This window comes from Equus asinus, chromosome 8 (assembly GCF_041296235.1).
Source record: "Equus asinus isolate D_3611 breed Donkey chromosome 8, EquAss-T2T_v2, whole genome shotgun sequence".
Taxonomy (NCBI): domain Eukaryota; kingdom Metazoa; phylum Chordata; class Mammalia; order Perissodactyla; family Equidae; genus Equus; species Equus asinus.
This window is the reverse complement of record NC_091797.1, coordinates 20,931,045-20,958,115: the sequence shown is the minus strand read 5'-3', so window position 1 is coordinate 20,958,115 and position 27,071 is coordinate 20,931,045. Positions and strand designations below refer to the sequence as shown.

The following is a 27,071-nucleotide window of genomic DNA, read 5'->3' as shown; positions in this document are numbered from 1 at the left end:
TGGTTTATTCAAGGTGGCAAAGTATCCTTCTAAAAACCACCATATCCCGATTGGTTTTTTGGCTAATAGAGGTGGTCATGTGATATTGTTTGGGCCAAAGAGCTGTAGATAGAAGTCATTGGATGGGGTCTAGCAAGACTCTTTAAAATGAAATGATGCTAGAGGTGGAGTAGCCACCTATGACGATGATGGGACAAGCATGATGACAAAAGCCACATGCTAAAGCAGAGCAGGAAGAGAGAGAAGAAATTGGGTCTTTAACGGCAGAGTCAGCAAAGTAGGACTCATACGTCAAACCCAGACTGCTATCTGTTTTTGTCAATAAAGCTTTATTGAAACACAGCCATGTCCATTCCTTTATGTATTATCTGAGGCTGTTTTCACATTACAATGGCAGAGTGGAGTAGTTGTGACTGAGACTGTGCAGCCTGCAAAGCCTAAACTATTTATGGTCTGACCTTTTCAGAAAAAGTTTGCCAACCTCTGCTTAATGGGATCAGTGTGTCTTGTGCCAGCTCTGGATTGCTTATCTCTGAGTGACTTAGTGATGGCAATGTAAATCTTTGCAAAATCATTTCATTTGGTGGGTGTTTTGCTTTCTGACTGTCCAGTGCAATAGTAAAACATGCAGTGCCTTACAACAGGATTGCTTCCAGTTTGGCCAAGATGTTGCAAGCTTCTGCTGCAAGACTCCGGGGAGAGTGTATCTGTGAGGAGTGATAGGTTGCAAGCAAAAGAAATCCCCTCTAATTGATCAAAGCAGAAGGGAAATGTTTGGACAGACAAGGAAAGGTTTGAGAACTGGTCTGAAAAACGGCAGGTACTAGGCAGTTCGAGGAGTAAGAGGAACCAGTCTCTCCCTGAGGCTGGAGTTAGAATGAATGCTGGAGCTCTTGGCTATGGGAGAGCAGCACCTCCACTGACAGTCCCTTCAGACTTCCAAGGGAGAGAGGTTCTTTCTGAAAAGGGGAATCAGAGTGCTGTTGGAGTGTCAAAACAGTGAGGGTCCAGCACAGAGAGCAAAATCTCTACCTCCAAAATAACCCAGCCATCACTATGCAGAGCTTGTTGGTCTCGCCCCCCCAACCCCCAAATCAATTTTTCCCTCCTTTTCCATGGTGATAGAAACCTCCAATTTTTGCCAAGTTGCATGGCCACCCACAATGAGTGTCCTATGCAGCCAGGAGGCCATATGACCATGTTCTTGTCATTGAGATGAGAGCAAAAGTGATGGACGCAACTTCTGGGATGTGAACTTAAAGGCCGTGCCCTTCCGCCTTCCTGCTTTCTGGGAATGTGGATGTGATGTTTCTCAGTCTTGGACCGTGTGGGTGAGGGCATCAACCTAGGGGAGGCAGCGCATCAAGGAGCCTGGATCCCTAACATCATGGTGCCATCAAACCAGTCCTGGACTTCTCACCTCCAGAAGGCATTTACCATGACAGAAAAGACACTTATCTCTTGCTTAAGCCACTGTTAGTTCTGATCTGTTGTTCCTAACTGATACAATCATCACTTCCAGAAAGCAATTACTCATACTGAGCTGAGCGCTGAGTTCCGGTAGCTTCCGCCCAGTACATCTCCCCTTGGGAGTGTGCACAACTTTTCTAAGTTCTCTTCCAAAGACAGTTCATCAACTATTTCCCAACAACCCCACCCTGTCTTTTCAGCTCTAGTTTCTCCACCGTTCATGTCAGTCTCCTTTGGAAGTGCTCTGCTCTGTCTTCGTCCTCCATAGGCCTCACACCACATACACCCAGACCGAGCAAAGTGGCCATAGGAAGACTGTCACCTACTCCATTTCAGATTCTCCACTTCACAGTTTCTCAACCAGCTTTTATAAATGGCCAATGAATCAATATGCACCCTGAACTCTGTCATTTTAATCTTTTTCTGTAGCCCTGATAAAACACATAACATTGTATTCGTTTCCTATGGATGCTGGAACAAATTACTACAAATGCAGTGGCTTAAAACAACACACATTTATTATCTTACAGTTCTGGACGTTCAAAGTCTGAAACAGGTCTCGCCGGGCTACAGTCAAGGTGACAGCAGGCTTGCGTTCTTTCCTGGAGGCTCCAGGGGAAAATCTATTCCTCTCCCCTTCCAGCTTGGCCACATTCCTTGCCGCCCACATTCCTTGGCTCGTGGTCCTCTTCTTCCATTTTCAAAGCCAGCAATGTTGGGCCAAGTCTTTTCATGCTGCCATCTCTCTGGTTCTGACTCTTCTTCTGCCTCACTCTTCTACTTTGAAGGACCCTTGTGGTTCCATAAGGAGCAAATCCAGGATGATTTCCCGATTTTAAGGTCAGCTGATTAGCCAGCTTGATTCCATCTGCAGCCTTCATTTTCTTTGCCACATAGCATAACATATTGACAGATTCCAAGGACATTTTTGGGGGGCCATTATTTTGTCTACTATGCATATTGATGGTGGTGACTATGACTACCACTTATTGCGTCTTTCTCTGGGCCAGGCACTGAGCTAAGCGTTTTACACACAGTATCTTATTTAATCCCACAGCCCCGTGGTAGGCAGAATTCTAAGATGGCCCCCCAGAGTTCTGCCCGCTGGTATACACATCCTATGTAATTCCTTCCTCTTGAGAGTGGACAGGACCTGTGAATATGATAGAGTGCCATTCCTGTGATGAGGTTACATAATAAGACAAAGGTGGGGGTTTGTTAATGTCATGATTAGGTTATATAAGACTTCATTTCAGCTGCCAGGGAAAGAGATTCTCTTGCTGGCCTTAAAGAGTGAACTGCCATGTTGCGAACGGCCAGTGGAGGTGGCCACATGGTGAGGAGCTGGGAGCACCCTCTAGGAGCCAAAAGCAGTCTCATCCAACAGCCAGCAAGAAAACGGGGACCTGAATCACACAGCTGCTGGGAGCTGAATTCTGCCAACACCTGAATGAGGTTGGAAGCACATTCTTCCCCCGAGCGTCCAGATGAGAACGCAGACCGGCCAACACCTTGACTTCAGCCTTGCGAATCCCTGAGCAGAGGACCTCACCTGGATTCTACCTATAGAAATGGTGAGATAAGGAATGGGTTTAGGTTGCTGTCAGTGGTAATTGGTTATGAAGCAATATAAAACAAACACATCTCAATTTGAGAGAATTGAAGCTCAGAGAATTGAAGAGACCTGCCAAGGTCAGAGAGCTAATACGTGGCTGAGCTGGTATTCAAACTACGGTCCATTTCCTAACCTGAATTTCTATCCGCTACTGCTTCCCAACTGATGAGCATGAACAATAGATTTGGTGTTATTTTTTACTGTTAGTTCCTTATTTGTGTATGATAGAAAGAATTTCTCTTGTGGCTTTTGGAAATGAAATTATGACTTTCCCTCTTATCTCTGCAGTGAGATCTCTCACCTCTTCTGCACCATTTGGGCATTTCTGAGCCTCTGCTGGGCTTCCCATTGTAAAGTGATGCTCTGTTTTTGAACACCATGGCACCAAAATTTAATTTCTAAACCAAGCTGGATGTGTGGCCAGATTTAAGGTAGAAATTTCATTGTTTCAACCAAACTTCAAATTGAGGAAAGTTACAAAGCAGTGCCAGGACTCACCAAGTGAGTCCACTTCGTGAGCAAGCCAATGTCTTGATCTAGAAGAGAGAAATATTGATATTTCACATATGTACATGACAGATGTGGGTCCTGTCGTAGGAGCCAAGCACAAATCAGTTGAAAAATGTTACTGAATTTTTAGTAGCTTTTCGTCTTTAGGAATTTTCTCTACCACAGATGTAAAAACCAGAACTGCCATGAACCACTTCTACATTCAAAAGGGGCTCTCCTGCTTGAAAGCTGGGAGCCCCTCCTGCTTAGGGGGTCATGTAAGCTCACTTCTGCCCCCACAGTCCGTAGCTGCTCCACGAAGTACAAACATTCTCATTACCTGGGCTCTTTGCTCTGTGCCATGAGCCTTTTCTCTTTGCAGGATGCTCCCATAAGCCTTTCTGATACCAACAGCATCTCACAGTTTTCTAGAAGGGAGGTCAAATGAAGTTACTGGGTCATCCTGAGCGATATATGCTTTACATGTTGGGGTGATTAAGAAGCTTGTGGCAGAGCAAAACTCCTTAGCTGCTGACTGTTTAGCCCTGACAGACAATTAACCTGTCCTTGGGGGATGGTGACACTACAGCTAAGGTTCCCTGCTGGCTGGGTGGCCAGTCCTTGGTTAGAGAATGCCAGAATGCTTAGCAGAGAAATGGGCTAACACCACCCCAGGCAGGCAGCTCCTTCCAGTTTCTTAAATTTATCGAGGAAGAAGGCAGGAAGGGTGGATTCTCATCGTGGCTTTGACACCCGATAGTTGTGTGGCTTTGGGCAAGTCATTCTGCCCATGAGCTCCACGTTCTGGTGTACAATGTGGGTAATATCTTCCTCACAGCTCTGTGGGGAGGATCTTGTGGCACTCACAGGCCTGTATCAGTTTTCTATTACTGCATAACAAATCACCATACACACAGTGGCTTAAAAAACAGATCTCTTACCTCAGTTTCTGTGGGTCAGGAGTCTGGGCACAGACTGGGTCCTCTGCGTAGGGTCTCACAAGGCTGCAATCAAGGTGTCGGTCGGGGCTCCACCTCATCTGAGGCTCGTCTGGGGAAGGATCACTTTTGTTAGCAGGATTCCGTTCCTTACAGCTTTAGCATGGAAGGCTTCTGTGTCTTGCTGGCTGTCAGCTGGAGTCCATCCTCAGCTCCTAGAGGCCGCCCTCAGTTCCTTGCCACATCACCTTCCAACAAAGGCAGCCAACAACATGGCAGCTTGCTTCTTCAAAGCCAGCAAGAGAGTGAGAGATGCCAGCAAGGCAAGTGTTACAATCTCATGTGATATAATCATGTCATCACGTACACACAATCACTGTCACATTTGTCAGGTTCTACTGGTTAGAAGCAAGTCACAGGACCCACATTCAAGGGGTGGGGATCACACAAGGATGTGAACACCAGGAGGCAAAATCATGCAGGCCTCCTTAAGAGTCTGTCTGCCACAGCCCCCAAACTCCTTCAAACCAGGAAGTTTGTTCAAACACTGACCACCATTTCTTCCTGCTGAAGTCAAAGCCTGACACTTCTGATCATCGGGCCCTCCAGGGACACAGTCAGTAGTTGCCATAGCCCATTAATTTGCTCATTCACTCACTCAGCAACCAGGCAGAGAGTAGGACACTGACCTTTAGTCCCTTTCTCCTCACCTTCTCTTTCCTAAACTAATGTCAGTCGGAGTTGAGAGGCCTTAGGTCCAAGAATTTGGGGACAACATGAGAAAATGTATCTTTTGGAAATAGAAACTAGAATAAAATATATGCAGCTGTCCATCTTGAGAACAGCCTACCATCAAATGTAAGCTGAGGTTTGGGACAACATTAGAATCTTGAAGGAAGACAAAATCTAAAATATAGTTATTGTGAGATAAACTGTAATTGATCTCATATTAATTAAATAGACTCAAATGAAAAGAATTTTTTGGAAATTATTAAAGATTTCTTGTGGTAGATGATCTTATTGTTCCCAGTTATTTGCAGCTTGCCTATAAGAGGACTGTACATCTCCTCTTGTTGCTGTGGGATTCATTGTGCCCCCTTTGGGAGGAGTGTATCTTCTGGCTCCACTGTGGTTGGGCATTGCCACGTGACTTTCTTTGGCCAATGGAATGTGATGAGGAAGTGGTGTACACCATATCTGATTGGAAGTTTTAAATGCCATTGTGACAGGGCCTGCCTGGTGGCATAGTGGTTAAGTTCGTGTGCTCTGCTGCAGCAGCCCGGGGTTCGCAGGTTCAGATCCCAGGCACGGACCCACACGCTGCTCATCAAACCATCCTGTGGCGGCATTCCATATGCAAAAGAGAGGAAGATTGGCACAGATATTCATTCAGCGACTACCTTCTTCAAGCAAAAGGAGGGAGATTGGCAACAGATGTTAGCTCAGGGCCAATCTTCCTCACCAAAATAAATAAATAAAAAAATAAATGCCATTGTGACTTTCCCTCTGCCACAAGAATGGCATGTTCCAGATGGAGGCTGCTCCTTCAGCCTGGGCCCTGGAATAAAGACACGTGGAGCAGAGCCACACCTGCAGGTACATAAAATGTGAATGAGAAGTAAACCTTGTCACTTTAAACCACTGAAATTTGGGGTTGTTTAATACCACACGTAACTTGGTGAAAAGTGACAAAACACAGCACTGAACCAGTCATGCTTTCTGCATATGTAAGAGGGTGCTAAATGGCGCCGTCCTGTTGAGTTTCTGCTGAGACCCCAAAGCAGAGAGGAGGGAAGACAGAAGTTTCAACTGATGAGAGATTGAAGTTTTGATTTAGATTGTACTGGACTTTCTAACAATTGAAGTGAGACTGTTATACTTTCTAAAGGGGACAAGAAAAGCTGTCATCCAGGCTTGGAGAAGTCAGACCCAGGAGACTGTGACTGAAGGCAACAGTGGTGATGGAAATGGAGCCCTTCCTGATGGTTCCCTGTCAAAGTCGGCCCAGTCCTTAAACCTGCCCCTTAATTTTATATGGATCTCCCTCCTCACAGAGAACACTGGAGGAGCTGTCAAGGCAGCTGTGCCACCCAATGAACAGGTACCTGGTTCTAGAGAGAAGCACTAACTTTCTTAGAATAGGAATTTGGGGATAGAAAGATTCTCGAAGCCATCAAATCTGACCCCTTTATTTTATAGGCGAGGAAATCGGGATCCAAAGAGTAGAGGCCACCAATTTACTTTTCTCTATGCTCTGCTCACTCAGAGGTTGGGGTTTGATTTCCTGGGGAGAGATGACCACACCAGGTACCCTGCCATGTAAAGGGCACACTGGCGTTAGCCCTTTTAGCCCTCCTGTGAGTTAGTGATTATGATCTGGTTCCCTAGGACCCGTGTGCCCCTGAGTGGACTGACAAAATCAAGGTGTGAACCTGACTGCACCCTAAGCTTGCGGCTCCCCCGGGAAGCAGCCTGCAACACACCAGCAGGAATGGCTCATGGGCCTTCAGTCCATTTCCAAGTTCATAATCCATATGCTCCATCATGTCTGATCTTCCAGAGTCTCTGTTTTACTTCCCTTGAATGCTTGGTCTGTTCCCCGCGGGATGCTGGAGTGGGAGAGGCACTGCTGATCCCCAGACCAGCCTAGGAGGGTCTTCTGGAGGGCCCCGCCCAGGTCTCATATTGCAGAGAGACATCACTTCTGAGGGTCAGGAGGGTCTGGTGGAAGATTTCACTCATCACACACAGGCCCATTCACCCTCTGAAATCGCTCAGCAGTCTCCCTCCAGCCAGTGCTGGAGTCACAGCCTTCTCCCCTATGCCAGCACTTCAGTTTAGCTGGCTTGCCTGTGGGCTCCTCAAGGACAGGACAATCTCACCATCCGTCTCACCAGGATTGAGAATTAGAATGTCAGAGGTAGCAGAACCTTTTGAAGAGCATGTTCTCAATGGCCAGATTTGACTTTTAACTGCTGAAGGTGTAAGCATTTTGTGGGTAAATTGACGGTTGTCAGCGAAGATAATATATGGAGATTGTTGCCTTTGGTAACTTCGGTTTCTGGCTCTGTGTTGACCTAGGCTGTGGCTCCACCCTTTGGGGTGGGCTGCTTTGCACCTGTACGTGATTTAGGTCCTGGGCTAAGCCCCAAGGGGGCAGGCCTGGGCAGGTTATGGTGCAGGCCCCGCAGCAGCCCTCCTGAACGTAGACCAGTGCCCAGCTCGGTAACCCCCAAGCTGGGGAGTGACAGCAGAATGGAAAACCCATCTGAAGCAAGGCAGCCCGGTCTTTCACCTACAGTGGGGGCAGGACTTGTTCTTTCCGGACTCAGGGGCATTAACGATAATTAAGGGACCCAACCCAGCTGACTTCCTCTGACTTTTGGTTCCTCTGTTTAGACAGGCTGTGTTTGTAACTTCAAATATATCAAGAGAATCGAACCTGAAAGATAGGCAATTTGGCCAGGTTTCAAACCCACTTAAAGCTCCAGCTCTAAATTTAGACGTGATCTGGAAACTTGAGTTTCAAGTTCCCCCTGACTTGGGCAAAGCCTGAATTTCAAGCTACTGAACATTTTAATTTATCCGTTCTCATCTTCTTGATTTCCCCAAACTTCTTCCTCTGTTTTCTAAACTCATTGTTCGGGTGGTTGTATCTTTCGTTTGGCTCTTGCCCTGACTTCTCTCACATTAGTGTCTGTTACCAGTACTTGAGCCTTATACTGTGCATCACTCTACAGTCTTGGCTCCTCAGCTGGACTGTAGACCCCTTGTGGCCAGTGGTTCTCCTCGGGTCTCTTTCTTTCCTCTCTATCAAAACTTGCCCAGGGTCCAGCATGTCACGAGTCACAATTAAGGCTTGAGGGTTGCTCAGTCGGAAAGCTAGAAACTGGGAGAAGGTGCGGCTCCAACAAGATTTCCAGAGCCTTGGCTTTCTGATTTGATTGGTTATTTTTTTATTTTATTTTTTTGAGGAAGATTAGCCCTGGGCTAACATCCACTGCCAATCCTCCTCTTTTTTGCTAAGGAAGACTGGCCCTGAGCTAACATCCGTGCCCATCTTCCTCTACTTTATATGTGGGACGCCCTACCACAGCATGGCGTGCCACGCAGTGCCATGTCCACACCCGGGATCCGAACCGGTGAACCCCAGGCCGCCAAAGCAGAACGTGCACACTTAACCGCTGTGCCACTGGGCTGGCCCCTTGATTGGTTATTCATTGAAAGTAAACCAGTAAATAAGCAACGTAAACCTCTGGAGAACAGTGGTTTGAGTTAAGAAGAGGTTTACACAATTTAAGAGAAGTTTGATGAAAATCAAGCCATGGTGCTGGTCAAAATTCAATCAGTTCAGAATAGTTTTCCCTCGCTCCTGCCATGTTGCTACTGCCTGACTTGTTTGTCTTGATTTGTGGGGGGAATAAAGGAGGAAAAGATTAGAATTTGGCATGTGAGGCAGAACGAGAGTTTAGCTCATACGCATCGTTTTGCACTTTCACTCTTTTTTTGGAGAAAGAGAGGGTATTAGCTTCCTGGGGCTGCTTTAACAAAGCGACACAAACTGGGTAGTTTCGGCCACAGAGATTTATTGTCTCATTGTTCTAGAGGCTGGATCAAGGTGTTGGCAGGGTTGGCTCATTCTGAGGGCTGTGAGGGCAGATCTGTTCCATGCCTCTCTCCTAGCTTCTGGTGGTTTGCTGGCCATCTTTGGTGTTTCCTGGCTTGCAGAGCTCTGCCTTCGTCTTCACATGCTGTTCTCTGTGTGTGTGTGTGTCCGCATCCAAAGTTCCCCTTTTTATAAGGACACCAGTCATATTGGAGTAGAGGCCACCCTGGCCTCCTATGATCTCATCTTAAATAATAACATCCGTGGGAACCCTATTTCCAAATAAAGTCCCATTCTGAGGCACTAAGGATAAGGACTTCACGTATAAATTTTTGAGGGGAGGGCAGCATAATTCCACCCATAACAGATAACATAGTCTTCTTGTTTGAATTTATCATTCTCCAAATCAAGATGTAGCAAGTTGATTCTGTCTGTGCCACACCTATGAATTTGAATGATACACTTCTGGAAGAAGCTAAAAATGAGTTCCTTTCTTTCCCCCTCTATCCATCCATCCATCCATCCATCCTTCCATCTCTTGTTATACTCACACACACACACACACACACATACACACACGCTTTATATAGCTGGGACTTAGGGAGTTCCTAATTAGAAGTCCTTGCCATGCCAGGGACATTACTTGGAGTCCTATTTCCATTTGTCCTATAAGCCACCTCAGAGGAAGAGCTGCAAGGACTCCAAAGAAAGGCCTGGCTTCAGAACCCAGCCCTGCACTTACTGGCTCTGTGACCTCAGTGACGTCTTCTTCTTGGAACCTTGGTTTCTTCCTTCGTAATGTCACAAACACTAGAGCAGAGCCTGGAGCCTAGTAGGCCCTGGAAAAATGGTGTGGTTATTAACGTCATTGCTGTTGAGGGAGGTGTGGAGAAGGGGGAGGAGTGGGAGCATGGCCTGTCTGCCAAATTCCCGGACCTCAACATGAGACATCCCCCAGGTAGAAGGCCACGCTCTCCCACAGATTCCACCTTGTTTGGTTTGCTCTCACAACAGTTCCAGAGCTGTGGTTCTTTACTGTTTGGGGAACTGTATCCCTCTGAGGATCTGGTAAAAGCTGTGGACACTCTTCTTCAAACAGCACAAATGCATGGACTGTCTGCACAGATTTGCGTGTGATCAGAGGGCTGTGGTTCCTCTGTGGTGAAAGGTAAGACAGGAGACCTTTCCCCAGGTTGCTCATAGGCATCCATAACTGTGATCAGAAGTAGAAATGATTCAGTCTCACAGGAGGAGTACAGCTATACTTATGTGAGAACTCAGAGGAGGGAAATTGTTTCTACCATGGGGGTGTATGACATAATCAAGTGAGTTCAGCGGAGGTAAGGATGTTTGAGTTGGGAGAAGAAAGAGGAGTAAAAGTTTGACTTCAAATTTTTGTTGGCCTTCCCAACGTACACTCTCCAGCACTTTACACAAGAGCACATGTGTCAATCTGCCAGCATTTGTCTTCACCTGAATGTAACTAGTTGGTAGATTCCTGAAATGCTGCCCCTCTGAGAGGAAGCCAGACATAATTCACATTGTGTTCTTCACGTATGGTCTTCCTAACTCAATACCACCTCCATAACCCAAAGTACATTCAACCATTGACACAAAACACACAAGACACTGACAGTCTGCCTTTCTTCAGCCTTCACCTCTGTTATGGGGGACTCTCTGGGGTCTCTGACCCAGAAGGGGTCACTGTCATTGAGGCTAGATAGGACACAGCTCCGTTTTCTGTCCCACCCCATAAACAGGAGTCTCAGATGCCCCAATAGGGCTTCAAGCAGAGAAGTGCAGATCCGGGGGAAGTTGACCTAACTTCCATTTTCTCTCTGCCAGGCCAGAGTTTTCTTTCCACCTCTCACTCCCTCTCTTCCATCTCTACACCACCCTAATGGCCAAGAGCTGAAACTTCCTGGGGTCAGAGAACATTCTGATGTGCCAGGTTCTTTTCCGCTTCAGCTGCGTGAAAAGCCTATCCACTTGGTTCTGGTTTATAATGCTTCACTAGGAATTTTTCTGAAAGACTTTTGTTCCTTTTGTGGTTCAGTGAAAAGATCGGTATTTGGGTTGGGTGCAGGTTAGGGTTAGGCCGGGGTTGAGGCTCGTTCTGGTTTGGGTTTTCACGGTGGTTGTTTGCAAGATCCTTATCTTAAGGCATCTCAGACGGAAAGGGCAGCGGGACGTGGCCTGGGAACCCACTTCACGGAGACTTTTCAGTGACTGCTTTGAGCACACGCGTGTTCTCTCCTGCACGGCAGCAGCAAGAAGCTTGAAGATATCCTTGGGCCTCATTTGCAGCTTTAGGTCCCCACTGTCAAAACAAGTCTGACGTAGCAAGAAGTTAGGAGAGTGATTTCTTGTTCATTCTCGGGCACAAACTTGCAATGCGACCCCGGATAAATCAATTTCCCTCTCTGGGTCTCCACGTCCTTATGTGTAAAATAAGGAAATTGGACTAGAAACTAGATGATGGTAAAGGTAACTTTCAGAGCCAAAAATGTTATAGTGCCATGAAAACAACTTTATTTTAAATTAACTCTGCCTCTATGGAGAAGACTCGAGGTCTCCCTTGCCCACTTGCACACCCGGTTCTTCCTCCATCCAGATTGATCTGTCCCGTGTTCCGCTCCCTTCACGCTCTGCTCATTACAGGGCTAGCTTAATAGCTTAAGCAGCCTTCCTGGATGCCACTTCTGTTTTAACAGAGGCCTGGATGTCATACCTGAGGCTCCCTCAGTCACTGGGGTGGTGTGATACAATTGTGGGCCCACGGGTCACAGAAGCTTCCTCCCTCCCCTCCCCCTTCCCTCCCTCCCTCCTTCTTTCCTTTCAGTAGAACCCGCGATGAGTGCTCCCTTTGCCTGAAGCCTGGTTTGCAACAGTGTTAGGCCTAATCCCTGCAGAGGGCAAGGCACCACCCCAGGCGCTAGAAGGCAGGGCCAGTTCTCCAGCGGGGAGAGCCAGAGCCTTCCTAGGCCATCCCGCCAGGCCAGGCGTGGGGGCTGAAGAAGTTCCTCAGTATTCGCTACCCACCACTGCAAGGTGTGCTGGGTAAATGTTTCTCGTCCCTGAGACTCACCCTTTTGTAATAAAATGCTCTCGTTCATTTTAGATATTCTAAATAGAAATATGTCTACTTTTCGCTTTTTCCTTCTCGGCCTTTTTAGCTGGATGTCAGGAACAGAATCAAAGCTTCGCCCTAACGAATATCAATGGTTGCGCCTCAGGTTTGCAGGGGCAAGTCGGGGTGAAAAGCACACCTTCCTCACATGGCCCATTGGAAGGCCAGTGATGGAGCAAGTAAAGCGCTCGCCTGGACGGGGGTGAGCACTCAGTTAATAGGAATTATTGTTCTAATTGCCAGTTGATTATATCATGAGCTAGTCAAGGCGAGCGATTTTTGCAGAGCAATTTGCCCCTCGAGGAAGTGGTCCCCAGACTGTCGGGCAGTTGGAATTCTTGGATGCGAGTTGATCAGTTTCTCTTCCTCTCCCTCTGCACTGGTTGCATGGCCCGCACCTGACAGGGGTGGGCTTCTCTCCTCCCTCACTGACCTCCTTTTTCTTCCTCTCCCCCTTCCTCTTTCCTTATTTCTCTTTTTAAAAGTTTATTGGGAGTTTTTCATTATAATACGGCTATACACTCATTACAGAAAGTTTGAAGAAAGAAAAAAACAACAAAAAAGTAGAAAGAAAGGGAAAAAACCACCCATGGCATCCAGAGAAAACTTCATTTTGGTCTATTCCTAATTTCTCTCTTTCTTCAGTTTTGAGTTTAGTTTGCTTGTTTGACATATTGAAGTCATACTGTAGATAGCATTTCGAATCCTGCATATTTTTAGTTATAATATAAGCATTTCCCTACGTTAATTTCAAAGTTATCAAAAACATTATTAATATGGCTACAAATAGGGCTGGGCACGATGCTCCGGTTTAACTTACCTCCCCCTGAAAGTTGGTACTAACTTCTAATTTGTCGTTTCTAATAGGCTGTGGCTGGGAAACCACCCACCGAGCCTGTTAGAACCGTATGTAAAGTCAGACTTAATCTGTCTTGTGATCTTGTGGGAAGGCCTGAGGGGCTTTCCTCCCGAGCCTCTGGATTTGAATTTTGTGACCTGTTCTCTAGTCTCTCAAAGGCCCCCTTTACTTACATTTTCAGTTCTTGACTGAGGTCTGAGTGGTTGAGATGATCAAATAATTGACCTCTTTTATAATGGCAGTGTGACTGTACTAGTAACAGTAAGAAAATCTACTTTTCTCCCATTAGCAAAAATTTCTCATTAGAGAGGTTGGAACAATGCCATTGTTAGGAGCTGCTTGAGTTGGAATCTCAGCCCTCCCACATCCTGGCTGGGTGACATCAGGCCAGTGCTACCCTCTCTGTGCCTCAGTCGCCCGCGCACGGGGTGGCAATAGTATCCAGCTCACAGGCTTGTTGTGAGCAGTAAATGAGTTAACCCATGTGAGGTGCTTAGGACAGCACCTGGTGCTCAGAAATCTCTAGTGAGTGTTTGCTATTATTATGGTCTACATTTCCAGAGAGGGTTTTAAAATTTCTATCAAGATTTTGACTGCTCTTTAGGCTTTTTGTTTTTTTAAAGACGCTCAGGAGCGGAAGGAGGAGGCAGATCAGAGGGACAGGCCTGGAAGGAGGAAGAGCAAAGAGGAGGAGAGCAGAGAAATGGGGCGGCTGAGGAGCCAGGCTGTCACCTGGCCACCTCCCCTAGGGCCAGGGTGAGTGGGGGCAGGTCTCAGGGTCCCTTAGGCACTGGCTAAACTGGGCCGGAAGTGAGAGTTAAGGCCCAGCAAGGGAGGGGGCTGGAGCTGCAAATAAGAACCAAAGGGGTTGGGGTCCACCCTCCCCTTCCGTCACAGCCTGGGAGGTAGGGCTTGCTGAGTCTGCAAATAAAGCCTGTAGTTTTGTGGGGGGGGAGGAGTGGGGCCGGGGATTCTGACCATAGAATTTGCAGTTTTCCTTACAAGAGGTACAGCACCGTTGCATCTGGTAATGGAAGCAAAATTTAAAATATGAGCAGGAAATAAAATTAATTTAAAAATATCTGAAAACATGTATTCTGTGGCTTTTCCAACTGGCTGAGCTCGGCTGGCTTGTTTTTCCTCAGACTGACTGATTAATAGGACAGAAATGAGGAGGTGTGAATTTATTTTGGACCTGGGCGGGGAGCCGGGGGTGGGGTTCACATCAAACCACTTAGGCTAAATCTGCCTGTTGGAGTCCAGCAGGGGTGCCCACCTCCTGGATGTTCTGGGGGGTGGAAGAGCTGGAAGGGAAGCATTTCAGACTGAGCTCCTTCTTTGCAAGCTTCTAGAAGCTTGTTTTTTCCCTCTTTTGAAAGTCTCGTCGTGCAGGCTGGGAGGCAGCCCTGTGACAGTGGCCTCTGGGGGCCTTTCCCTGGCTGAGGACACAGAGCTGCTTCGGAGGGGAGAGAGCGGGCAGACTGTGGAGCCCAAAAATTCTCCCCGGACGGAGGTGGGAAGACAAGCTGCACTCGGGGAAATAAAATAAGATCCCACTGGGCTGTCTTCCTTGCTGAGCGTGGAGAATCATTTATCGGCATGGAAGGTGGTTGAGAAGCAATAAATAAGCTTCAAATGGGGAAAGGCCGCCGTCTGGGAGGTAGAGAGAGGCCGCAACGCAGAGCATTTTATCTGAGTTGCAGCTCTAAAGAGAGGCTGATTTCGCTGTAGCCCAAGACACGGATAATTAAAAACAAAGACGTCTTTAAGACAGGTCTAAGGCGGCCTTCCTGTCCCGCTCCTTCACCCAACAAGTCCCCAGGTCCACCCCCCGCCATCATCTTTTCCCAGAAAAGCCTGGGAACACCCTCAGAAGTAAAATCATCCTAACGAGAGAAGACGTGTTCTTGCAGAAATCTTGACTTATAGTTTACAGCTTTATAAGCATTTCAGTAGAAAGATGTCCCCCACTCAGGCACGGAGTCAAGGGCGCATAGTTTCAAGGCTAGCTTGGTCTTCTGTGTGATTATTTTTACAACATTTGCAATTAAATGCAGACTTTCTGCTGCCCGATTCTGACCGGACGAGGGGCTGTGGCGCTTCTCGATCTCTCGGCACACGCTCAGGCTGCCGGAGCCGCCCGGGACACGTGTGCCCGCAGAGCAGCCGCCTCTCCCCAACCGTCCTCATTAGAGACAGATCTGCTCTGCTTCTCTGTTACTCCATTTTGACGATTGAAATTTTCCTCAACCCAAAGTGTATAATGATCTTTTTTGTAATACTCCAGAACTCTAGAAGAAAATATGATTATATAAGCTCATATATTTTGGTCTCAAGAGGAACAGATTGTTGTTTGTCTGTGTGAGTGCACGCATGTGTATGTGTGTGCATGCATGTGTGTGCATGCATGTGTGTGTGTGTGTGTGTGTGTGTCTCGGGAGGGGGAGGATCCCAGGAAGAAAAGGACAAGGAGCGCTCTGCAGAGATGAAGAGGAACATGTTGGATCTGACAGAAGGCATGAGAAAGTGGTAGTGGACACCCTAGAAGAGAAAGAATGACAGGAGACCAAGTGTGGACATCTGTAGTGCTCCAACAAGCCCTTGTGAACTTGAGGACTTAGTGGGCTTCCAGAAAGTTCCAAATAGCTGTTTCTCCTGCCATAGCCAATGCTGCCCAGCATTGATGGGAAGCAACTTGCAGGCAGAGAAAAGGTTGATGTTTAGGGCTGTAACTACCAGCCCCTGCCCAATCCTGCATACTGTGGGCTCCACAAGGGGAGTTGTGATTGCTTCCCCAGGGCAGTTTAAGAGGCATTAAGGAAGGTCAGAGCCCACCTCCTTCAGCAGGCAAGCAGGGCAGATAGCGGAACAAGCCAGGCCTTGAGCAGCAGAAAGACCCAGATGTGAATCCCAGTGGCCACTTTACTAGCGGGGTGATCCTGGGAAAGCTCCTTGCCCTGTCTTAGCCTCAGTTTTCTCATCTGTAAACTGGGACCTTCGCCATATGCAGTTCTTATGGGGCTGTGACGAGATCGTGTAAGCATGGCGGCTTGTCCAGGAGGGGTGCTCAAGGGAGTAGGGGCTCCACCAAGCCTTCCAGTGTGCGGTTGGAAATGGACTTGGTGGGAGGAAGGCTTTATTCCCTTTTAGAAAGCCCCCAGCCTCCGACACCCTGGTGCTTCCCTGGCCTGCCCTTCAACCCTTGGAGCTGGAGTCTGTCACTCACGTCCAGGTTTGCAGTAAGGGGAAGAGGAAAGAGTGAAAGCTTCACCTAGGAGGGGCACTGTGGCCAGAGGTGGGCGGCTGGGCATGGGAGACAAACTCCCGCTGACCCCTCCGTTGTGTCCAGAGCCAGTCCTGGGTAAACAGAGTTCGCCCATCTCCAAAATAGCTAGCCCAGACGTCTTCAGCTCTCCACGCTCCTGTGTGCACACTCCCTCTTTCCTCCAGAGACCTTCCTTAGTGTTACTCCGATACTGTCTGACCGCCCTGAGCAGCCGCCACGGGAATAGTTCTCACGCTCTCCCTTACTAGCCAGCGATTTTAGATGCCATCATTATTCATTCCTGGGATTGCCTCTTTGCATCTTGCCTGATTTCTCCTGCACCCCTGCAGCGTCTACACCCATGCAGGGCTGTGCAGGCCCTGTGAGAAGGGGGACGGAATTAAGAGTCACCACTGAGGAACGAGGGTGGAAAGTCACACACAGGTGCTCCGGCGAGGTCTGTGGGGTTGATGTCATTGATTCGGAAGTTGGAAGCTGGACTTTTGGATATTGAAGTTTAATCTCTTGTCAAGTATTTTCAACCCTTCTTTCTTCACAGAAAAATAATTGGATGGAAAACGTCCCCCCGACCCCTCACCCAGACTTCTCTGAAGTTGGGCCTTTGACATTGATTTCCCAGCTCAGTGTCAAGTATGGCCTCACTGAAGATCACCAAGCTGCAATTTCAGCGTTTTAAAGATGCAATTTGAGTTCCAGGCAGGGGAAAAGGGTGGATAAAAGAGATTATATGATAATGATATGGCTGTGGAAGCCTGTCAAATAAAGTGCATTTTCTCTGGTGGGTAGGCTATTTCTGGAGCCGCGCATGGGTCGCTACATTCAGGGATGTGTTTATCCTAATGGGAAGCAGGACTGAGCGAGGCCACAGCTCCCTGTACAGTTTTTAAAGTCTTAAGATACCACAAAGACATTTGTGGTGTCCAGAAGACGCATTTAGTCTGCCCTGGCCCTTTCGATGTGTGCTGACTTGGCTCTGACAGGGGCCAGAGGAAGGCAAGGAGAAGTCTAACAGCAGAAGTGGAAGAAAATGTGTCTGTCCAGACATGCCCATCAGGATGCTTTTGGATACAAGGAAAAGTCAATGCAAACTGACTTAAACAATAAGAAGTTTGCTATATGATCTAACAAGTAGTCCAGAGTCAGGGCTTCAGGTAGGGTATGATCAGGGTGCTAACTCTGTTTCCTGTAATCCTGCCTGCTCTGACCTCTTCAAATTATTTTCCTTAGGATGACTTCTATCATGGCTGCAAGATGGCTACCAACAGCAGCTCTGGCATTTGCTTCTTCAGTCATGTCCCAGGGAAAGATAGGAAACCTTTTCCCCTTCGGTCTGAACTGGTCGAATTAAGCCACCAACTGGATTAATAGCAGCCAGTCAGCTGACATCCTAGGCTGATTGGCCTAATCCAGGGTTCTGAACCCAACACAAGCAAGCAGATTTGAGTCACTCTAACTACTGGGATCAGATTCCTCAGAGACACAGGCATGACAGGAGGTGGGGCAGTGGCCTTAATTGGACTCTGTAAGGAAGGCAGGGGGAGGGTGAGTTGGGAAGGAAAACAGTTAAGCAACCAGCAGTGTCCCAGCCAGAAATGCAGGAGCCGTGTTCTGGCAGACTCTGCCGTGGGCTGAGACTGTCTGTCTGGCCTTTCTCACAGAGCCACTGGGGATCAAGAAAGATGAAGGAAAAGTGAAACTGTGAAATCGAGGTAAACAGCGTGTATATATACATATATATGATGTAAAGTATGATATCCATGTATATAAACTATATTACTACTGAAGCCGTGAACTTCACACATGAACTTCAAACCTCAGCTTTCTCCCCTGTAAAATGGACACACTAATACTGATTTACCATCCTTTGCCAAGGGTATAGAAGTTTCATGTATTAATTCCAGTGCTCCTAGAGACCTGCCAGACTACCCAGATTGGGTAGTGGAGTACTAGTACTCCAGCCCCCCGGTACTCTCTCCCTGGCTCCCCATTCTGCCCCAACCCTGGCTGGTCAGCAACATTTCCTGCTCAAAGTAAGAAAAACGAACTTTTCTGTCAATCACTGCCCCACTTAACATATTAGGGGCTGGGCCTCCTGGATCTAAATCACAGCAGCACTGGGCTCACGAGTAGGAGCCCACTTCTCTCCACGAGCTCTGGCGCAGCTGGGCAGGGACATCTCGGAGATAAGGCCTGGCTGTGAGCCTGAGTTGGTGTGGACCAGGACCGAGGTGGAACCTGCCAGCTAGGTCCCAGCACAGAGCAGTGCTGGAGACAGAGGGAGCAAAGAGAGGTATTCTAGAGTGGAGACAGTGGGGGTGGGTGGGTTCTAGAATGGAGACGGAGGGAGTGAGGGGGGTATTCTAGAGTGGAATCGGACGGAGCAAAGAGGGGCGTTCTAGAGCGGAGTGGGAAGGAGCAAGGCTGGGTGTTCTAGAGTGGACAGAGGGAGCGAGGAGCCGTCTGCTGGGGGCCAGAAGGACACACGTGGTCTTCCACGGCCTGCAGTACAGCACTCTGTCACTGCTGTCACAGGCAATGCAAGTCTTACCTGAAGCTGAGATAATGGCCACGAAGGCTGCAGCTTCCAGTCCTGAGGGCAGCCCCTGGGAAGTGGAATGGAGCATTTCCCCAGGCCCTGCCTTGATTTTCATGGAAGAAAGGCCAGCATTTCCGTTTCCCCAGATGCCAGCAGGCCAGGAGCTCCTCTGTACTCCTCCCTGTTCCTCCAGGTCTTGTCTCTTCTCAGATGGGAACAGATGCTGAAACACACACACACACATGCATGCACATGCACACACTCCCTCCATGTCCTCCCCCAGATCTTATCTGCTCTGACCCTCTGGCCACCGCACATGGAGAGAAGGTGTTCCACCTTTGGGCGTGGAGGGCAGGCACGAAGAAGACGTTTTCCTCTTCCCTCCTTACCAAGAGCAGTCTCTCAGCAACCCCGACATAATCCAAGTGCTTTGAGGGGAAAAGCAGCTCCTATAGCTTTCTGGTCCCTCATGGTGCCTTGGACAAAACGCGGCTACATAAACGGCATGTGAGAACTGGAAGGGACCTTAGGGGCTTGTGATGGCAGGACCATCGGGAGTTTACAGAGGAGGGACTGGGGCCCAGAGAGGAGTCTTCTCCAGCCGTCCGGCTGGTCTCCGGTGGAGCCTGGTCCAGGGCCCCGTCTCCAGCGGAGGTGTCGGGTAGCCAAAGCCCTAGGGAAGGGCTGCCTTTCCAGGAACATGTGTAAGCCCCCGGGAGCTTGTTACTTGACAAGAGCCTGGAGAAGCCAGTGACAGCTCCGAGGCCCACCTCTGCTCACCACAAGATGGCAACAGAGCTTTGCAGGAGCCCCAGCTTGGGGGCTGGTGTCCAGCGCTCTCTGAGGACTGGACCTCACATCCCTAACCCTGGTGGTCTGAGTACTCCTTCCATATCTTCAGGCCAGGCTGAGGGTTCATTCGCTGTAGGCCTGCACATGTCTCTCCTTGCTGTTTTAGTGCCTTCAACTCCATCCTGACTTGCACCTGTTGACTGGTTCTGTCCCTTTTGGCTCTTCTGGTGAGGCAGGAGGACACAGTTCTACTCACAGGACTCTAACAAGGTCAGTGGAAAGACGAACCAAAGATGGAAAGCCCGTTAGACAACAGAAGAATATATCTAAAATTTAGTGCCATATGTGGCACTGAATTTACAATTTTTCATTTTAGGAGAAGAGTTTAAAGTGGCTTTTCCACCTGGAAGCAATACTGCTTGAATCGTGCACCCTTTCTCCAGCACTCCCCAGGCCCCTTTCTCCCCTGCGCTCTTCAGCATCCTTCCCATGGAGCCATGCCTGGCTGCAGTGGTCCCACTGGAGTGGCAGCTCTGGGAGGAGGTAAGGAAGCTGGAGTGGGAGAGTTGGGGGCTCACAACATCCCCATCCAGGATCTCATTTGCACTACTCCCTTCATTGCCAGGGGATGCTTGTGAGATGGCCAACCAGGGTGTCCACTGAGGAATTTGTTCCCATGCTGATCAAACAGTAGTTATCACTCCAAATTGGTCCTGAAGGCTGGGGTGCCAAGGGAGGCAAGAGCAAAACAGAACAAGATGCTGTGCCTTTCAGCTCTGCCCTGGACAAAGGTTTGTGGAGTGAATGCAAGGAGAGCATGGAGACGTCGACTGCGTGAATGAATGGGGTGAATACATGAATGGTACGAATAAATGAGTGAATGAAGAAATGGAAGTCAGGGTGAGAAGAGGCAAACTCTTCGCCACACGCCACTGGCTGGCCTGACTGTGTGTTGCCAGCATTCTCATGCCTCGAAGATGGCCATGTGGCTTTGCCAGTCCCCAGGGAGCATCTGTTCATAGATACCCAAGAAGTCAACCCTTCACCAATAGGAAACAGCCGTGAGGAAGTCTTCACATGTTCTCTGCTTTGTGCGTCTCTGCCCTAGTCCGGGTCCTGGCAGGAGGTTGGCTCACTTACGTAAAAATGAACATCTACCCATCAGAAGCATGGTTCAAGACCCTCTGCATGCAGCCTGAAAGATAGACTTCGGGGATGGCTCTGTGGTCAAGGGCAAACATCAAATGTATTTTTTATTGACTGTTTAAGGACAAAAACAATGTGAGTGTATATACGCATTCAATCCTCATTATTCACCAATTCCGTATGTATGAATTTGTCTACTCACTAAAATTTGTTTGTAACCCACAAATCAATACACATGGTGCTTTTGTAGCCATTTGTAGACGTGGGCAGAGTGGCAAAAAAATCTGAGTCACCCAATGGGCACACTCACAGATGAGGTCAAACGAGGTGACGCTGGTTTCAGCTCTCACACTGTAAGCACTGTCCTTTTCCCCATCTATTTAGTGCCACGTTTTTTGCATTTTTGTGTTTTTTGTTGGTGATTTTGTTGTTTCAAATGGCCCCCAAGCGTAGTGTTGAAAAGCTGTCTAGTGTTCCTAAGCCAAAGAAGGCTGTGACGTGTCTTACAGAAAAAATACACGTGTGCTAGATGAGCTTCGTTCAGGTGTGAGTTACAGAGCTGTCGGCTGTGAGTTCAATGTCAACGGATCAGTGATCTACACTAAGTAAGGTTCTTTAGACAGAAACACACAGAAAACAAGGTCATATGTTGACTGGTTGATGAAAATGTTGTGCCCAGAGGCTCACAGGAATCTAGCCTTGTGTTCTCCAGAAACCATGGGTCAGGTTCTCTATCTCAGTGTTCATGGCAACTACACAGAACATAACTACTGCAAATCACAAGAATCCACTGTATATGTACATATACATATATTCAGTATAAAATGAAAGAAACATAGTTGAAGTAATAAAACGTATCACCTCCCTTTATCCATCCTTGTTTCTCCAATCCTGCTCTTCTCTCATAGGGAACGGTTGTTAACAGTATAGGGTGTATCCTCCACGTCTTTTTTTTATTAATTTATACCTAAATACATATATATGTGTATGTGTGAGCATATATGTATACAATTTTTATGAGAGTATTCCATGAAAGGAACAGTGTATATATGTATGTGATTTATGTATGTAATATATATGATTTGCCTTTTACTACTTGGATTAAGGTCAGCAAACCTTAAAAGGCCAGATACTAGGGGCTGGCCCCATGGCCGAGTGGTTAAGTTCGCGCACTCCACCGCAGGCGGCCCAGTGTTTCGTTGGTTCGAATCCTGGGTGCAGACATGGCACTGCTCATCAAACCACGCTGAGGCAGCGTCCCACATGCCACAAGTAGAAGGACCCACAACGAAAAATATACAACTATGTACCAGGGGGCTTTGGGGAGAAAAAGGAAAAGAATAAAAGCTTTAAAAAAAAAAAGCCAGATAATATTTTTGGCTTTGGGAACATTATGGTCTCTGTCACATCTACTCAACTCTCCCGTTGTATCTGGGAAATCAGCCATAAACAGTATGTCAATGAATGGGCATTGCTGCATTCCAATAAAACTTTATTTATGGATCCGGAAATTTGAATTTCATATAATTTTCATGTATCACAAACTATCACTCTCCTTTTGATTTTATTTCAACCATTTAAAACTGTAAAAACCATTCTTAGCCTGTGGACAGTACAAACACAGGCAGGGGAGTTGCTTGACTTATGGGACTTAGTTTGCCGGCCCCTGATGTGGATTGTGTGTTGCAGATCTCTTCCTGTTAATACGCGTAGATGCACCTCATTGTTTAATGGCTGCCCAGTATTCCATTGCATGAATTTACCTCGATTTATATAACTATTTCCTTATTGATGGACATGTAGGTTACTCCCACCATTTCACTATGCAAGAATATCCTGGTACATCCATCTTGAGGTATACATGTGAGTACTTCGACAGAGTAGAATACCAGAATTGGAATTGCTGGGTGCAAGTGTTCAAGGGTATGTACACATTGAATATTGATGCCTTCTGAGAAGTCAAACTAATAATGAACGAGAATTTCTGGGGCAGGCTGGGGCTCTTTTCTAGGTTTACTGTCTGTCCATAGAGCTGGGTTGCCTTGTGAGATGGAAGTGGTCCTTGTTCTGTCCCAGAGCAGAGCGCCAGCACTGAAGATACTCCTTGGTAAAAGTCACAGAAGTCCCTCTCACCTACTGCTCCACGGTGGCCCTTGTCACAGAAGTAGGCCAGGAGAGCGGCCCACACTGTTCAATCCTGTGGAGATGTTGAGGAGGAAACCGCCTGGAAATGGGCCTGCTTTGCTAAGGTAGGAGCCAGTGGAGTCCTTGGTGACAGCAGCCTGGGGGCCGAGCTCCTGGGTCCTGCTCCCAGAGGAGCCTGCTTATGGGGCCATGGTAAGCAGATCAGTCTTGCATGGGGAGGATGTTGACCCCGGGGCAGCAGAAGGCTGAGGAAGACTGTGAGCCGTGGTCAAGGAGAAAAGGGAAAGGCCAGCATGAGGAACTCTTGCCCAAGCTCAACGGTAAGGGGAGGCCATAGATGGGAAGACAGCTCAGAGAGTGAGGCAGAGGCAGACGGGGAATGAACTGGGAGGTCAGGACCACGGCCCAGAACCCAGGGAGGACAGGGTGAGCTGTACCCAACAGGGCTGCCGATGAACACAGGCCAGAGGGCAGGGAGTCACAAATGAGCTATCTGTATAGGGGCGTCCCCCTGCATTGTGACAAGGGAATATGGCAATAACTACCTAGGACATCAGAGCAGGAGAAAATTTCTTTTAACTTGGAATAAAGCACCAGAGATGGAGAACACAAACATTCAGGAGGGAGGAGAGGGGCCTTTGACACATGGTAGATAATCAATAACACTGACTCATGCAACAAACATGTTACATCACAAGGAACCAAAAAGTGCTCTGGGCTCTGGGGGTGTAGGAATGAACGTGACGTGGTCCCTGCCCTCTGACTCCTGGTGGAGCAGGAGCAAACAGGCACGGACACCAGGAGGTTGAAAACATTGTACAGGGGCTCCACAGATGGGTGTGGGGGCGGAGGAACCGGGCGAGGGAGGGCGATTCTACCGCAGGAAGCAGACAGATGTGTTGAGAAAGACTTTTTGTTCTTTTTTTAAAAATAGACTTTATTTTCTAGAGCAGTTTTGGCTCACAGAGAAATTGAGGGGAAGGTACAGAGATTTTCTGTGTATGTCACCTGTCCACACATGCACAGCTTCCCCATTGTCAACATCCCGCACCAGAGTGGGACATTGTTTACATTCGATGGACCTGTGTTAACACAGATAATCACCCAAAGCCCAGATTCTACAATAGGGCTCACTCTTGGGGTTGGACATTCTACAGGTTTTGACAAATGTATAATGACATGCGTCCTCCATTGTAATATCACAGAATAGTTTCACTGCCCTCAAAATCCTCTATGCTCTGCCTAGTCATCCCTCCCCTCCCCCAACCGTCAACAATTACTGATTTTTTACTGCCCCCATAGTTCTGCCTTTTCCAGAATGTCATATGGTGAGAATAATACAGTGTGTAGCCTTTTCAGATGGGCTTCTTTCACTTGGTAATATGTATTTAAGTTTCCTCCATGTCTTTTCATGGCTCGAGAGCTCATTTCTTTCTAGTGGTGAATAATATTCCATTGTCTGGATGTCCCACCGCTTATTTACCCATTCACTGAAGGACATCTTGGTTTTAACAGTGGAAGTCCTGCCTCCCGGGAAACCCCTCCATCCTGGGCAGACCGGCATGGTTGGTCAGCCTAGTTTTAAGCAGGAGAGGGATATGGCCAGATTTGCTTTTGTTTTTCTTTTAAATAATTCTTTGTTGTAAGAATAATTTTAGATTCAGAGAAAAGTTGCAAAGATAGTACAGAGAATTCAGTATATCCTCCACCCAGTTTCCTCTATGGTTACATCTTACGTACACATGGTACATTTGTCAACACCACAAGATTAACATTGATATGTTTCTATGAACTAGACTTCAGATGGTATTCGGATTTCCCCAATTTTTCTACTAATGTCCTTTTTCTCTTCCAGGGTCCAATCCAGGATCCCACATTTAGCAAGTTTGTTTTTAGAAAATAAACTGTGGCTGTGGTAGGCAGAGTGGACTGGAGAGGCCTGGGTCTGGAGGCCAGAGAACCTGAGAGCAAGCTGGGCAGGAGCCTGGTGGGAGATATCGGGGGCAGGAATTCCAGCTGTTGCAGAAGAGGAGAGAGGAGGGGTAATATGGCCCCGAAGATTAAGGGACTCTAGGGTTGACAAGTGAAGTCAAAACGTTATCACGTGTTGCTTGCTTCTACATTTTATGCAGTCCTCTAGGCGGCAGATAATTATTGAGCACCTACCAGGTGGCAGGCACCAATGTTCTCCAGACACATGGCTATGGGTTCCACCTGCCACCCTCACACGTCTCCAACTCTAGCCTGGTTTTCCCATTTCACAGCCAACTTCCGCTGCCTGTGAGTATGCTAAAACCAAACTCCGCTCCTTAAAAGAAGTCCAGCACTGAAAGAATTTTCACAGCCTGTCCTTCCTGCTGCCAAGAATATATATTACCAATTTCCAGTGGAAGCTCAAATGTCCCTTTGTAATAACCTAGCCTCTGAGCGCTAAGTTTGAGGGGTCACCACAAGTTGGGAGTCACCTAGGGACTGACTGCCATGCTGCCCAGCGAGAGGTCGAGGGGGAGGCTGGTGTGAGGTGGTGATGGAGTTTGAGACCCAGGGGGTCTGCATGCACACTCCCTTGGGTTGCAGCCCAGGGTTAAGAAAAAAATCCAGAGAAATCCTGGTTGGCATGTTTCTAGCCCAGATGGAAGAGAGATCGGACAAACTGCTAAAGGGTTCCAAAACCAACACATGAAAAGTGCCTGGTGCCAGCAAATTCGAGGTATGTTGGCACGCAGTGCAGAAGAGAAATGTATTCACCCTGTTGGAAAGGGGAAGACAAGAAGACGGACGGCTGTTGAGAGAAGGCAGGGTGCTCCTTGCCAACTGTGAAACGCCAGCTCTGGGAAAAACAGTGGCTTCCAAACGGCTGAGCAGGACTGGCGCGAGCCAGGAGGAAGGGGCGCAGACAGCCAGGCGACAGGGATCTCAAGATGCAGGGCTCGGGGCTCATCAGCCTGGCTCCCCTCAGCTGTGTCCTCAGCCACTCAGCTCGCTTTCTGCACCGGTTGGGGTGGGATGTCCTGTCTTCACATTCTTTCCTACCCTGGCCCCTCCCTCATGCTGCTCCCCTCTCCTGAAACAGCTCCTCCCCTCCATCCTCTGCCTATTCCACTCTACCCATCTTTGGGGGGACATTTGTCACCTCAGGCCATATCTCTGAATACACTCCCTACAGTATGGATATCTCTCTAATTACAAATCCCTCCTCATGAAGGGAGTTGCTAGAAAACTCGTCTCTTTAGACTTCAGTGCCAAGTATTGTGTATGACGTGTCCACATGAGAATTGGGTTTGAGGGGCTTCCCCATGAAGGAAACCACAAGGGGGTAGCAGAGACCCTTGGTTCCAGAGCATATAGACCTTCTGGTTTCCAGTGTAGAGGGCCCTAGGTGCCAAGTGGCTGGGGAGTCTTCTCTAAGAAACTCCTTTGTGTGGTTGGGCACTCTATGGCTTCAGAGTCTGGCTCTCCTCGACATTTGTGGGCTCTCTAATAGCCTTGATTAAACTCCTTTTTTTTTTCTTTAAATGAACAAGAATGGATTCAGTTGTTTGCGACTAAGAATTGTGACTATTACACCATCTGTGTTAGTCATTTTGGGCTGCTACAACAAGATGCCGTGGACTGGGTAGCTTAAACAACAAGCATTTATTTCTCACAGTTCTGGAGGCCGGGCAGTCCAAGATCAGGGTGCCGGCAGATCCGGTGTTGTAGTAAGTCCTGGCCTGCAAATGGCCATCTTCTCCTTGAATCCTCACAAGGCAGAGAGAGAGATCATCTCTCTTCTTGTAAGGGCACTGATACCGTTCACAAGGGCTCCACCTTCACGACCTAGTCACCTGCCAATGGCCCCACCTCCTAACATCATCTCATTGGGGATTTGGCTTCAACATAAGAATTTGGGGAGGACACAAACATTGGGTCCATAGCACCATCCTCCCAGAGCAGCTGAAGAAACGTCTTTTCTACTACCCTGTCTGGGGCCATAGATCCTATGGGTGTGCCTGTCTTTAAACGCCCCATCCCATCTAACATTAAATTGCCTGTGGTCTTCTGGTATTTGCAGTGGTT

The 27,071-nt window shown here is 47.9% G+C and overlaps 1 long non-coding RNA gene across 1 annotated transcript; it reads right to left on the bottom strand.

Moving 5' to 3' along the window:
• Positions 1-1,972: 1,972 nt before the first annotated feature.
• LOC139046055 (uncharacterized) lies at positions 1,973-4,859 on the bottom strand. The gene is made up of 4 exons (XR_011505616.1): positions 4,516-4,859; positions 3,915-4,002; positions 3,584-3,621; positions 1,973-3,033 (listed from the first exon to the last, which is right to left on the bottom strand). It is a non-coding gene; the product is annotated as an uncharacterized lncRNA (long non-coding RNA).
• Between the last annotated feature and the right edge of the window lie 22,212 nt (positions 4,860-27,071).